Genomic DNA, 12,045 nt, shown 5'->3' on the forward strand with positions numbered 1-12,045 from the left:
CTGTTTGGTGATGAGATAAATAAATGAACTGGCAGAACAACTTCTACCCGGATTGGGATCCCAGGACCCCCAGCGATGGCCTCCTGGACGTTCAGCATGATGCAAGGCAGCAGGGGTGGCCCCATTGGTAACAAGGGCGCCTGCAGAACTTGGAGGGCTGTCAGCCCCCTCCCTGGAATGGGACGGGGAGCGGCCCCTCGGGCAGGGCAGAGGGGTGGTGGGAGGGAGGGCAGCGAGGGGGCGGGAGGCCCGGATTTTGCAGTGGAAGGTTCCAGGCGGAGCACTCGCAGGCTGAGTGTTCCCAGGGCGACGTTGGCTCCACTCGCTGGTGGAAGGACTCTCAGTTCCATCACCCAAAGCAAGGCCCCCTGCTACCCTGCGACCCAAAGGCCTCGTATTTCCCTCGCACGCTCTCTGATCACCCCCCATAGGCTGGTGTGTATTCCAGGGCCTGCAGATAAACCATTGGTTTTATGGGGTCAATCTTACTCCCACCAGGAAATAAAACAAACACACTGCATTGCATTTTGGGAAATCTGTCTCGTTCCATACATGGATGCCTCCCTCTGGCAGTCGAGGCCGTTCCCGGGCCAGGCGGCTCCCCATCCCTCTGGGACCCGCCCGCTGCCTCCACTGAGCACAGGCCTCTCCCGGCCGCACCGCGCCCAGTGTGCATGCCTCCTCGTCTGGCTTCACCCGCAGGACCAGCAGGCGGCCGGGCTGTGTGCGCTCAGCCTCACCCGCCCACCGAGAGAAGGGAACTTTGAACGGACAAGGAGCTTTCAGAAATCTGTAGGATGGAGCTCTCAAAAAAGCTATTATTGCAAGTCTCTTTGTGAAGGGAACCCCGAGACAGGTGAATGCAGAATGGCAGCTTTGTGGAGCCATGGTCTGCAGCCTGGGAGGTGGATGTGACGACAGCACACTCACCGACCTGGAAAGACACTTGTTTCATGTGCAACCGGAAGTGGCAGAGGAATTATGGGGAGGACTCTGGCAAATGCTGCCGGGACTCCACCCAGATCCCCTCAGCCTCCACGCTTCCTGGGCCTCTGACCTGACAGCTTCCAATGCAGCGCCTGCCTGCAGCCACTTCGCAGATGCGCCAGGGGTGACATCCTCGTGGGAGCGAGCGGCCCTCGGGCAATGACTGACAGGGGCAGGTGGTAAGTGGTCTGGCTCCCTCATGGGATAACTCGCGGGCAGGTCGGACACTGTCCCCGGAGGCCCCAGCTGCCCACCATAGGAAACTTCTCACTCTGTCCACCCAGCTAATCCACCCTGGGATCAACTCCCAACTCAGTCACTGCCAGGCAGGACCTAGGGGTAAAGAAAGCAGGGGTTTGCAGCTGGAAGCTCACGGGGCCAAGGTCACACCCGTCATCTCCATTGGCCACCCAGGACACGGGAAGGAGAAATGCCATTTGTGTTAGTTTACTATTGCTCCCCAAATGAACCACCACCAACTCCATAGCTGAAACAACCACCACTCGTTGACAGCTCGCTGCCCCCTCTGCAGGTCAGCAGTCAGACAGGATCCGGTCCTCTGCTCGGTCCCGCAAGGCCAAAGTCCAGGTCAGCAGGGCTGCCCTCTGTCCTGGAGGCTCTGGGGAGGAATCCGCTTCCAGGCTCGTTTGGGTTGCTGGCCAGATTCGGCTCCTTGTGGCTGTAGGACCGTGGTCCCCAGTCCCCGCTGGCTGACGGCCGGGGGCAGGTCTGTGCTCCTTGAGGCTGCCCGCATTCCTTCTCGTGCCTGCCACGTGGCCCCTCCAGCAACCGTGCTTCAAATCTGTCTTCCCATCCCCACATCTCTGAGTCCAGCCAGCGAAAGTTCTCTGCTTTTGAGGGCTCATGAGAGTAAAGTGAGCCTAACTGGAAAATCCAGGATAATCCCCTGCCTTAAGGCCCATCACCTTGATCAGGTCGGCAGAGTCCCGTCTGCCACGGACCACACCACACTCACAGGTTCCAGGGGTGAGGGTGTGGGCATCTTTGGGGGGCCATTCTGCCCTCAGCATTGCTGTATCACAAACAAAAGCTGATGCAATTCCCAGTCTCCCTTCTCATCTCAAAGATTCTTTGTGGATTCTTTGCTCAGGGACTGTGCTGGTAGACCTGAGACAAAGGACATCAGGAGGCAGAGGAGTCAGGCCTGCATGGAATTGAAAGCAAAGATTTCCCTCCCTGACAAGAGCAAGGTGTGGGAGGAAAAGAGCCTGCCTTGTTCTCCTGCTTGGAAAGCTGTCATGTTAGGGATGCTTGACTTGGAAACGTGGCAGCCATTTTGCCACCATGAGACAGCACCAAGCACAGGGATGGCAGGCCAGGAGGAGGCCACTGCTGATGTTAAGGCATCAAACCAATCCTGGCACCATCTGTCTCCAGAAGACTGGTGAGATTACTAAATCCATAATTTAAGCTATGTTGACTGAGTGTTCTGTTCTTTGCTAACGAAAGCATTCCTAACAGATATGTGTAATGGTTGTGATAGTGATAGTGTTAGTTTTGGATTATTGTTCAGCAAATAGTGACTCCCCTCTCCTTCGCAGTATGGGCAGAATATCCCTCCCAACCCTGTTGACCATGGACTTGGCCATGTGACTTGCTTTGACCAGTGAACATCAGTGGATGTGAAACAAACAGTGGCCTTTAACATGTTGCCTGCTTCGGCTTGGCTCTTGTGCCCCAGTGATCTGACACGAGAAGAACATGCCTGTGATCAGCCGCTGCCCCCTCAGCCTGGGCCCCAGAGCAAACACACATGGAGCTGAGTGAGCCCACCCGTGCCTTGTGACCCAGCCCAGCAGACCATCAGCCTGAAGCACAGAGCCCAGCCTGGGTCGGCCGAGCCACAATCGACCCACCTTGTTGCTGCAAGCCACCAAGCTCAGGGACAGCGCGTTACACGGCGCCACTGTGTCAAGAGCTGACTAACATGAGGATGGACTTGCCGGAAGTCTGCACCCTCCCCCTCTCCCCAGGACTCCCGAAGTCAGGCAGAGGTGGGTGAGGAGCCTCCTGATACTCCGGGGATCCAAGAGCACAGAGAACCTATGCCACCCACTTGTGGAAGAGGATGCGGGGACTGGCCAGCCCAGACGCACGAAGGGGCAGCTGTGTAAGGAACATGGGTCTGGTGTGCTGGGGAGATCCACGGAGTTTCCTCTGTGCAAGCCCCGCCATATGCACAGAAGGCTTCCCCGGAGACGTTCTGCTCTCGGGACACAGAGGCACCAGTGAGAACTGAGGACCAGGGCATAGGGCACCTGGGCACAGCCTGGCCCAGATGCCACTTGACCCCCTGCAGCTATACGGGCCCCTAAGCAACACTCCAGGGAGGGGAGCAGCCCAAACCCCTAAAAGTAGGTGCCTGCACAGGGGCTGGAAAGAGAAAGGAACTTCAGTCAGGGTTATGGCCCTTGCGCACAGACAGCAGACAGAAACTCACACCCACTGCGGACGCGAGCTTCCTCCGGCCCTGGATGAGGAGGTCAGCTTGCTCCGGTTCCGTGCGTCTCTGCTCCCACTGGGCTAAACCAGGGTTGGCAAACCAGGGCCCGTGGGCCAGATCCAGCCCAGCACCTGCTGTTGTCAATAAAGCATTATTGGGACAGCACGCCCATCTGCTCACATCCCGTGCTTGGCTACCACGGCGGGACTGAAAGATGCGAGGGAGATGGTCTGGCCTGCGAAGCTGAAAGTACTTATTCTCTGGCTCTTTGCTGAAAACGCTTGTCAACCCCTGCACGGGATCGTCGCTGACTTTCTTATCCGCTCCAAACCCTAATCCCCACCTTATGAACGGGGCCTCCACTACGGCAACGCAGTGAGCACCCGAGAAGGACACACACAGCATTAGCAGGACCCAAACTGGATTTACAAAAGGGACTCACCCCTCGAGTGGGCCAGGGAGCAACTGCCCACGTACCACACAATTCTTCAGACTCCCCTCCAACTAGCCAAGGGGATGTCGGGGCCTGCCTGGATTGCAAGGCATCTGTACCCACTCATGTCCCAGAAAAAGGACTTTTCCTCTTACTGCTTGCATGGCCCCCTGCCAACCCCCACCCCCACCCCACACACGTCTTACAACCCTCCCTCACCCCAGCGTCCGCGGGAGAGGCCGAAATGAGAGGGCTCCGGGCTGGAGCTCCACATGGAAAGCTGCTTGCCGGACTCCACCCAGCGCCTGGATGCCCGCAGAAATCTGATGTTTGTCTCTATTAATCACAGGCGGAATCTGCAACTTGAGCCCCGTGCACCAGAAATGAATGGAAAAAGTGCAACCTGACCACAAAAGTATTATTTTATAAATAAGGCCCTTCAGTAGTGGTTAATTGGATACACATTTTGCAAGATTTGGGGAACATTAAAACTATCATACTCAAATTGACTGGCTGGGTTCGTATTACAGCAGTCAGTGGCCATTTTCCCTGCAATGTCAGGCCCCAGGTTGCAAATTCTATCTCAGAGACTTTATTTTTCCCTTAAGGATGTCACTTCTCCACTCCCACCCTTAAAAAAAAAAAAGAGCAAGATTGATTTAGTGTATGTTTAACAGCTCCATAAATCACTCAACATGCTCGAATCTCATCAAAATTCTGCCAGAAATGATTTTCACTAAAGCAGATGGCCTGTTTGGGAAACTAATTTGCAAGCTTTTGTCTCCACCAAATTTCAATGTGCTCCTACTGTGTGTCTGCCTACACCCAGCAGTGGAACTGAGAGGAGCTGTGTCCAACACGTGGCTCAACATCCCAGAGGAAGCGAAAATTCCAAGAGCTAGCAGAAGAGGATGTTCAGGAACCCGGGAGAGCTGCTACGAAGGTTGTGAGTACAGGCCATGCCCCTGTCTGTTCTGGGGCCGGTTAAAATTCACGGATTTCTCAGGGAGACAGAAGATCAAATCCAAGACAAGGATTTGGGAGGGAGCACCAGCAGGAAGGCTGGCTGCTCGGGGAGGCCAGGAACTTCATTCACATTATCTCTTTGATCCCTCGAAACGACCCCACAAGCAGGTCCTGTTATTACACCTGATTCACGGATGGGAAAATCAGGTCTCTTGGGTTTCTCAACTTTCCCATCAAAATGCTCAATACCAGATGAAAAGGAGCAATAAAATTTCTTTGAAGTTCTGGAGCTTTTTGATTTGATTTTTACACTCGGCTCTATAATCCATCTCAGTTTGTTTTGATATAAAAGTGATGTTTTTAGTTGTCTATCAGTTGTCTATCGGAAATTCCACAAACTTTCCTCCCAAAAAACCTTCTAATAAAATAAATTTTCCCAGAGGATGTATCTCGTTTCCTCTGGGGCTTCTCCAACTCCTTCACCCACTGACTGGTACCCAGAGGCTGAGCAGGCTCCAGCGTAAGCTCAGCCAGGGAGCAGATCTCGTAAACGGGAGGCCTCTAGTCCTCTGTCTGTTTTTGTTTGGCCTGTGTAGTGTTTTTAAGTTTTTACCAAAAAAATCCAGACTTTCAGGTCCTCATGAAATATGGGCCCCAAATAGCCATCATGTGGCTCTGAGTAATGGCAGCCCCTTCAGGTGGGGCATGAGTTCTGTAGTTTGCCACAGTCCCCACCACTCCCTAATGTCTTATACCTAAACTATGTCACCGGCTTATATACTCATTTGGATCCTAGAGGCATTGAGTATGTGTCCTTGTCTTGGAACTATTGGTATTTGGGGTACAAAATGCTGAAAAGCCATGGAGCCCTCCCTGGTAAGACAGAGAGGGCCACAACAACAAGAAAGAAAAAGTTCATTCACAAAAGAGCCGGCAGAGCCACGGAGGGAGGAAAAAGCCCCAACAGTGCTCAATGAAGCCTTTTTATTTTCCACTCTACCTCTGATGTTGCTCAAAGTGATGGATTAGAAAAGCTCATTTCCTTTGGTTGAAAAAAAAAAAGAACAGAATGCAAAAGAAAAAGCCAGTGTTCAATAAAACGTGGAGGGATGACGCAACGGTGCCGGGAACCTCGGGCGGAGCTGTTAATTGCTTCCTCCCCGGCCGCTGGTGAGCCCCTCTCCCCTCTCCCCTCTCTCCGGACTTGGACGTGTTTGTCAAAGAAAGTATCGAGCCTCCATAACTCTCTGAAATGATACAATACATCACTTGAAAGTAAGCTGGGATCAACACGTTGTTAACTGTTTGATCTGGCGAGTCAGAATTAATGATAGGTATTTTGCACAAAGAGAAAAAAATGAATGTTAAAAGCCTATTTACGTTAACTAAAGACATCCCTGCCACATCGGGCTGAGTTGGAGGCGATTTCCTGCGGCACAGCTGGTCCATGTTTGTTAGTCTGCGGGTGGGTGGCAGCAACCGGTAATCAGAGCCAGATTGAGGGTGCGGGAGCTCAAATGATGGGGAGACAGGAAGCTGCAAATAGAAAACCCCAGTGACTGACTGGAAAAAGGGGATCCCGGGTTAGAGTTCAGAGCAAACTCCTTCAGAGCTTTGGGGAGAGTTGGGGATCAGTTTCTTCATCTGAAAAATGGGCTTCATTCTGAAAATACTATGCTTAAAGAGGCTGGGCACGGGGCATCCAGTGGGGAAGAGACCAGGTCCCTACCTTCATAGATGTTACATTCTCAACAAAAACACTTTAACCAATAAGGGGACAATAGATTAACAAATAAGAAAATTCCAGGCCATGATGATACTATGAAGAGAACAGGGTGAGATGTACCCAAAAGGGACCAAGATGGTTGGTCAGGGAAGGCCTCTTGGAAGAGGTGACACTAGAGTTGAGCCCTGAATGAAGTGAGGATGGAGTGAGCCAGGCAAATACTCCAGGGCCAAATGTTCCAGCAGAGGCCGAAGCCCATGCAAAGGCCCTGAGGTAGGACTAGGCTTCAGGTACAGCAAGGTGGCCCACGTGCTGGAACTAAGGGAGGGAGGAGAATGACAGAAGAGGCTAGAGAAACAGGGACAACAATGCGTAAGGCTCTGGAGCAAAGAGTCTGGTTGTTGTGCTGAGAGGGAAGGCTCCGTTAGAAGTGTCTGAATGGGACAGGAAGGAGATTGATCTTCATTTAAAGAATCTCCCTGGCTCCAACTGCAGAACAGATTGTGGGGGTGGGGGCTGTGGAGCCCGGGAGAGGGGGCAGAAGCTGTTGGAGCTGTCCAGGCCGGGAGGAGGACTAAGGGCCCATCCAGGGCCGGCACACCCTAAGCCCAGCTGGAACCAGTGAGGCAAGCCAAGCCCTCACCACACGTGCAAATTCTAAGGTTGGAGAGGGAGATGCTGAAAATCTCCGGAGTCAAGATGAATAGACCCGATCCGTCTTACTGATTTTTCCTTTGGCCTTAGGTTCCAGTACAGTCAGCACAGCACTGTGACTGATCCTGTCTGTATTTTAGAGTTTTGGTATGTTGGCCACCACAGATTGTTTTACATTACCTTTGGTTTCTTAAAACATTGCACTGAAATCCGGGTGATCTGGATGACTGAGGTTTTGGCGCCCCCGTGCATTTTGCCCCCCACCCTAATTCCACCCCAGACAGAGCAGTCAGCAAATGTGAGCAATCGCTGTCATCACTGTCCTTCTTTGCCGTACAATATGAAAAAGCTTACCTGGCCACCAGGGGCAGACAGGTGCAAGGTGCAAGGTGGCTTCTGGAACCTTCCCATTCTCCCCAGCCCACCCAGGTTTACTGAAGTGGAGAAGAGCGAAACCTTTACAGCCACCTTCTCAGGAGTCTCGGGGCTGTGGCAACAGGACCCACCTCCCGGCCCAGGCGGAGGGGAGACGTGGGCGTGGGAACCTCTGCATCTCCGGGAACCTGAGCGGAAGCTGGCACCGCACGGGCCACACGTGACTATCACCTGGGGAGCGTCAGGTTGTTCAGATGCTCGGGCCCCACCCCAGACCAGCCCTGACAACCTCCGGGATGCGGCCCCGTGCCCCCTGGCAGGTCCAACTGTCAACCTGGCTGAGAACCCGTCTGCAGCCAGGCCTCGGTGAGCATGTCTGTGGACCTCCACGCTCCTACTTCCATTGGTGGGTGACTTCGTGGCAGCCTGGCCTGCTGGGCCCGCCTGGGCTCCAGGGTACAGCCGGGAGAAGACAGACACCCAGGACGGCCCCTGGGGACGTTCCCACCCTCAGCCCGGCACACCTGGGTCTCCCCGCGCGAACGCCGCAGACGGCGCCTCTGATTGGTCCGCGTAGGTCACGTGGCAGCCCTGAGCCAATCAGCGGCCTTGGCCCGGCGGGCTCTGCGGCACCAGCATGGCGGCCCCCAGCCACCCTCGTGGTCGCAGTGCTTCTCTGGAAAGCGGTGTGGACTCCGGATGGCTGGGGTTACAACAATGTCCCCTGCTTCTGGGGAGCTGGAGATGAGGGCTGAGAGAAGGCTGGGGAGTCCCCTGAAGCCCTGTCCGCAGGGCAAGGGCCCTCCAAGAAGCTCCGAGCAGCCCCCGCAGCCGTCTTCCTGGAGGAGCACGCGCCCCTTCCTGCCTCGGACCGCGTCGGGGCCTCCGGAGCACCCGGGGATGTTTCGGGTTCATCGAATTTGCTCTGTCCGCCCGAACAAACGAGGGGCTTCCTGGAGAGCCGGGGACCTTCAGGGAAGACCTCCAGGCCGGCCCAGCTCCCTGTGCGGAGGTGAGTTTCCAGGCCCCAGGTAGCCCTGCGTGGAGGGCGGTCGCCGGTGTCCCCGCCCACGGCAGAAATTCCATCACAGCCCCTCCCTGTGGCGGGAAAGTTGGGGTGAGGGGCGGTGGCAGAGCAGGACAGGAAGCAGCCAGTCTCCTTCCCAATGTTCCAGATCGTGCTGTCATCACATAGTGGTTCGAGTTAATCACAGTCATATCGTACATGTATAATATAATAAATATTAAAAATATATATTACTGACAATAATAAAATATATAATATAAAAATGGTTTTTTTATATTGCAAAGGATTTTCACTTGTATGAGTTTATTTCCATGTTTCACAAAGGCTGTGATGAACACCCTGGTGGCACTGACATAGTTTAGGTAGGACACAGACAACTTTTTTTATTTAACCTATTTACTTTTAATTATATTGGAAAAAATATAGCAAGCACCTCGAACACATGACTTAGAGATAATCGCTTAAGTGGAAGCTAAAGTGGGTATTTAAATGAGAAAGTAAGAGGAGGGAGTGGGGTTGATTTATACAAAATGTTGAATAATAATAATATAGGTATTTTATGGGTACAAGTAAAAATCCTGGAGGTGAGGGACTGAAATTTGGGGAACACTTGCTCAGTTTTTGGCCATTTATTCTGGAGAATCCATTTGATGTGTGCCATTGTCTCCAGGTGACGGGTGATGAAATGGAGGGAGAGCAACGAGAAATATATCTCAAGTCACACATATGGTGATGAAGAGCCAGGCCAGAATGCTGGATTTTTTAAACTCTTGGTTCAAAAGTCTTGTCATCGCCACCAAGCTGAGCAGTCATCTGTCACCCTAAAATGTGATTTTTCCAAATTCACCCCAATATGGTGTTTCTCAAGACTTCTCTGGAAGCAGAGAAAATACGAGAAAAAATGTTGATTTTCACTTTGTCCTCATTTTTCCTTCTATAGCAGGGGTTCTAAGCAGGGGGGTATTTGGCTCCCAGGGGACATTTGGCAATGTCTGGAGACACTTTTGGTTGTCACCAATGGAGGTGGGGGTGGGGTGGGCATGTGGTGGGTGGAGGCCAGGGATGCTACTTACCATCCTACAATGCACAGGACGCCCCCACAACAAAGAAGGATCCAGCCTCAGATGTCAGTAGTGCCAGAGTGGAGAACCCTGCTCCATAAGATGACCCATCTCACTCACAAAATTAAATCTCAGACTGAAGGATCAGAAATCTGTCTCTCTGGGGCCAGCCCGGTGGCTCAGTGGTTAAGTTCTCGTGCTCTGCTTCGGCAGCCTAGGGTTCCCTGGTTCGGGTCCCAGGTGTGGACCTACACACTGCTCATCAAGCCATCCTGTGGCAGGTGTCCCACATATAAAGTAGAGGAAGGTGGGCACAGATGTTAGCTCAGGGCCAGTCTTCCCCAGCAAAAAGAGGAGGATTGGCAGCAGATGATAGCTCAGGGCGAATCTTCCTCAAAAAAAACACAAAATTCTGCCTGTCTGTTGCAGTCTTGAAGTTTGCCCAGAAATTAAGATTTTGTTGGCTAAAAAAATAGGGCGTGTTTTCTCAGGAATAGCTATCAGATAGTGATGTCTTTAATAAGAGCTAACATTTACAGAGCCCATATGTTGTGCCAGACACTGGCCCAACGACTTTGCCTGTAATCCTCACAGCCACCCCATCAGGTGGGTACAGAAAAGGAAACTGAGGCACAGAGAGCTGAAGCCACTTGCTTGAGGCTCCACAGCCCAGACCCCAGAGGCAGGATGTGTCCCCAGGCGTCCGGTTCTGAGCCTGCGCTCTCCACTCACTGTTATTCACAACAGTGTGGAGCCTAAATTGTAAGATTTTATGTTTTCTATGGGACACACTTTAATGATTTTCCTTATTAAATGGGAAAAAAATGCCACGCATAAGACTTGTATTTTCTTGAGCTGGGCTTTAGGAAGAAAGAGGATACAACACTGTTCTGGGTTATTCCACGTTACTGCAGCTTCTTCCCCTGCAATTTCCCTGTTTGGCCTGAATTTCCCTTGAGTCCTCGAGTGCCGTGTAATCTAGATTGGAGGAGTTCATGAGAGGGTTTCTGTCCGCCTTCCCAGGCCCAGGACAGCTCGTCGGCTTGTTGGAGCGAGAGTTTCAGGCTGGACGGCGTGAACGGGGGTGGGGCTAGACTGTGCAGGTCTTCACGTCCATTTCCAGGGAGCCGGGTTCAGCTGGTTCCGATCACCTGCCGGTCACTGTGCGAATACATCGCACGTGTTATTTCATCTTCGACCCAACTCTTTGGGCGTAGAGATTGTTTGTGTTTTTTATTGAGGTAAAATATGAATTTTTGTTACATGAATAAAAAATTCAAAACTTTAACCATTTTAACGTGTGCAATCCGGTAGCGTCTAATGCATTCACGGCTTTGTGAGAACATCACCACTAATTCCACGCCATCTTCCTCACTCCAAACAGAAACCTCCTCTCCATTAAGCACCCACTCCCCCTTTCCCCTCCCCCAGGCCCTGGCAACCACTAATCTTCCCGGCTTGATGGATTTGCCGGTTTAGGACATTTCCTATAAATAGAATCGCACAAGGTATGGCCGTTTGTGTCTGGCTTCTTTCACTCAGCATCTTGTTTTCAAGGTTCATCCGTGTTGTAGCAGGCATCAATACTTCCCTCTTTTTTGTGGCTGAATAATATTCCATTATACGGGCACACCACATTTTGTTTATCCGTTCATCTGTTGGTGGGTGTTGGGGTTGTTGTCACTGTTTGGCTCTTGTAACAGCGCTGCGATGGACACTCGTGTACAAGCTTTTGTGTGTACACTTGCTCTCAGTTCTCTTGCATTTATTATTTATGAGTAGGATTTCTGGGTCACATGGTGACTCTGTGTAAGATATTCTTATACAGCTGAGGAATCCGAGTCCCGGTGTCAACTGGCTGGGATCACGCAGTAGTAAGCGTTAGAGCTCGGGTTCGAACCCAGACCCCTGTGTCCCCTGCTGGCCATGAATGAGGCTTGGGAGAAAATGCTGATGGATCATATGACACAAACCCTTGTTTATTTATTTTAACTTTTATATTATTTTCTTGGTTTAATTTTCTTTCATTATAAAAGTAATGTGTGCTCATTGCAGCGTGCCAGATGATCTTTAAAAGCAAGTATATTAAAATGTACACGATTAATGGTCCACATGCTTTAAGCGGTTCTTACTTTTGAGGTTATTTTCCTCAGCAGTAAGTGCAGCGATGGCACAACATGCCGACAGCGCGATGCTCAGGTTTTAGTCACTTTAACTTTGGGAAGGAGGGACAGGTCCTCAGCGGCCAAGGGCTCCACTGTTCCCACCAACGGGAGTGAGGGGCTTCAGAGGCCCTGAGCTGAGCCATCTCGGGAAGCTTCTGTGCTCTCCGCAGCCACTGAGGCTTGGCCG

General features: G+C 52.0%; 1 long non-coding RNA gene across 1 annotated transcript; it reads right to left on the minus strand.

Moving 5' to 3' along the window:
* Positions 1–5,817: 5,817 nt before the first annotated feature.
* Positions 5,818–8,152, minus strand: LOC139078297 (uncharacterized). The gene is made up of 3 exons (XR_011531223.1): positions 7,585–8,152; positions 6,231–6,386; positions 5,818–6,097 (listed from the first exon to the last, which is right to left on the minus strand). It is a non-coding gene; the product is annotated as an uncharacterized lncRNA (long non-coding RNA).
* Positions 8,153–12,045: the final 3,893 nt, after the last annotated feature.

The sequence above is a fragment of the Equus przewalskii genome, chromosome 21, assembly GCF_037783145.1.
Source record: "Equus przewalskii isolate Varuska chromosome 21, EquPr2, whole genome shotgun sequence".
NCBI classification, from domain to species: Eukaryota; Metazoa; Chordata; class Mammalia; order Perissodactyla; family Equidae; genus Equus; species Equus przewalskii.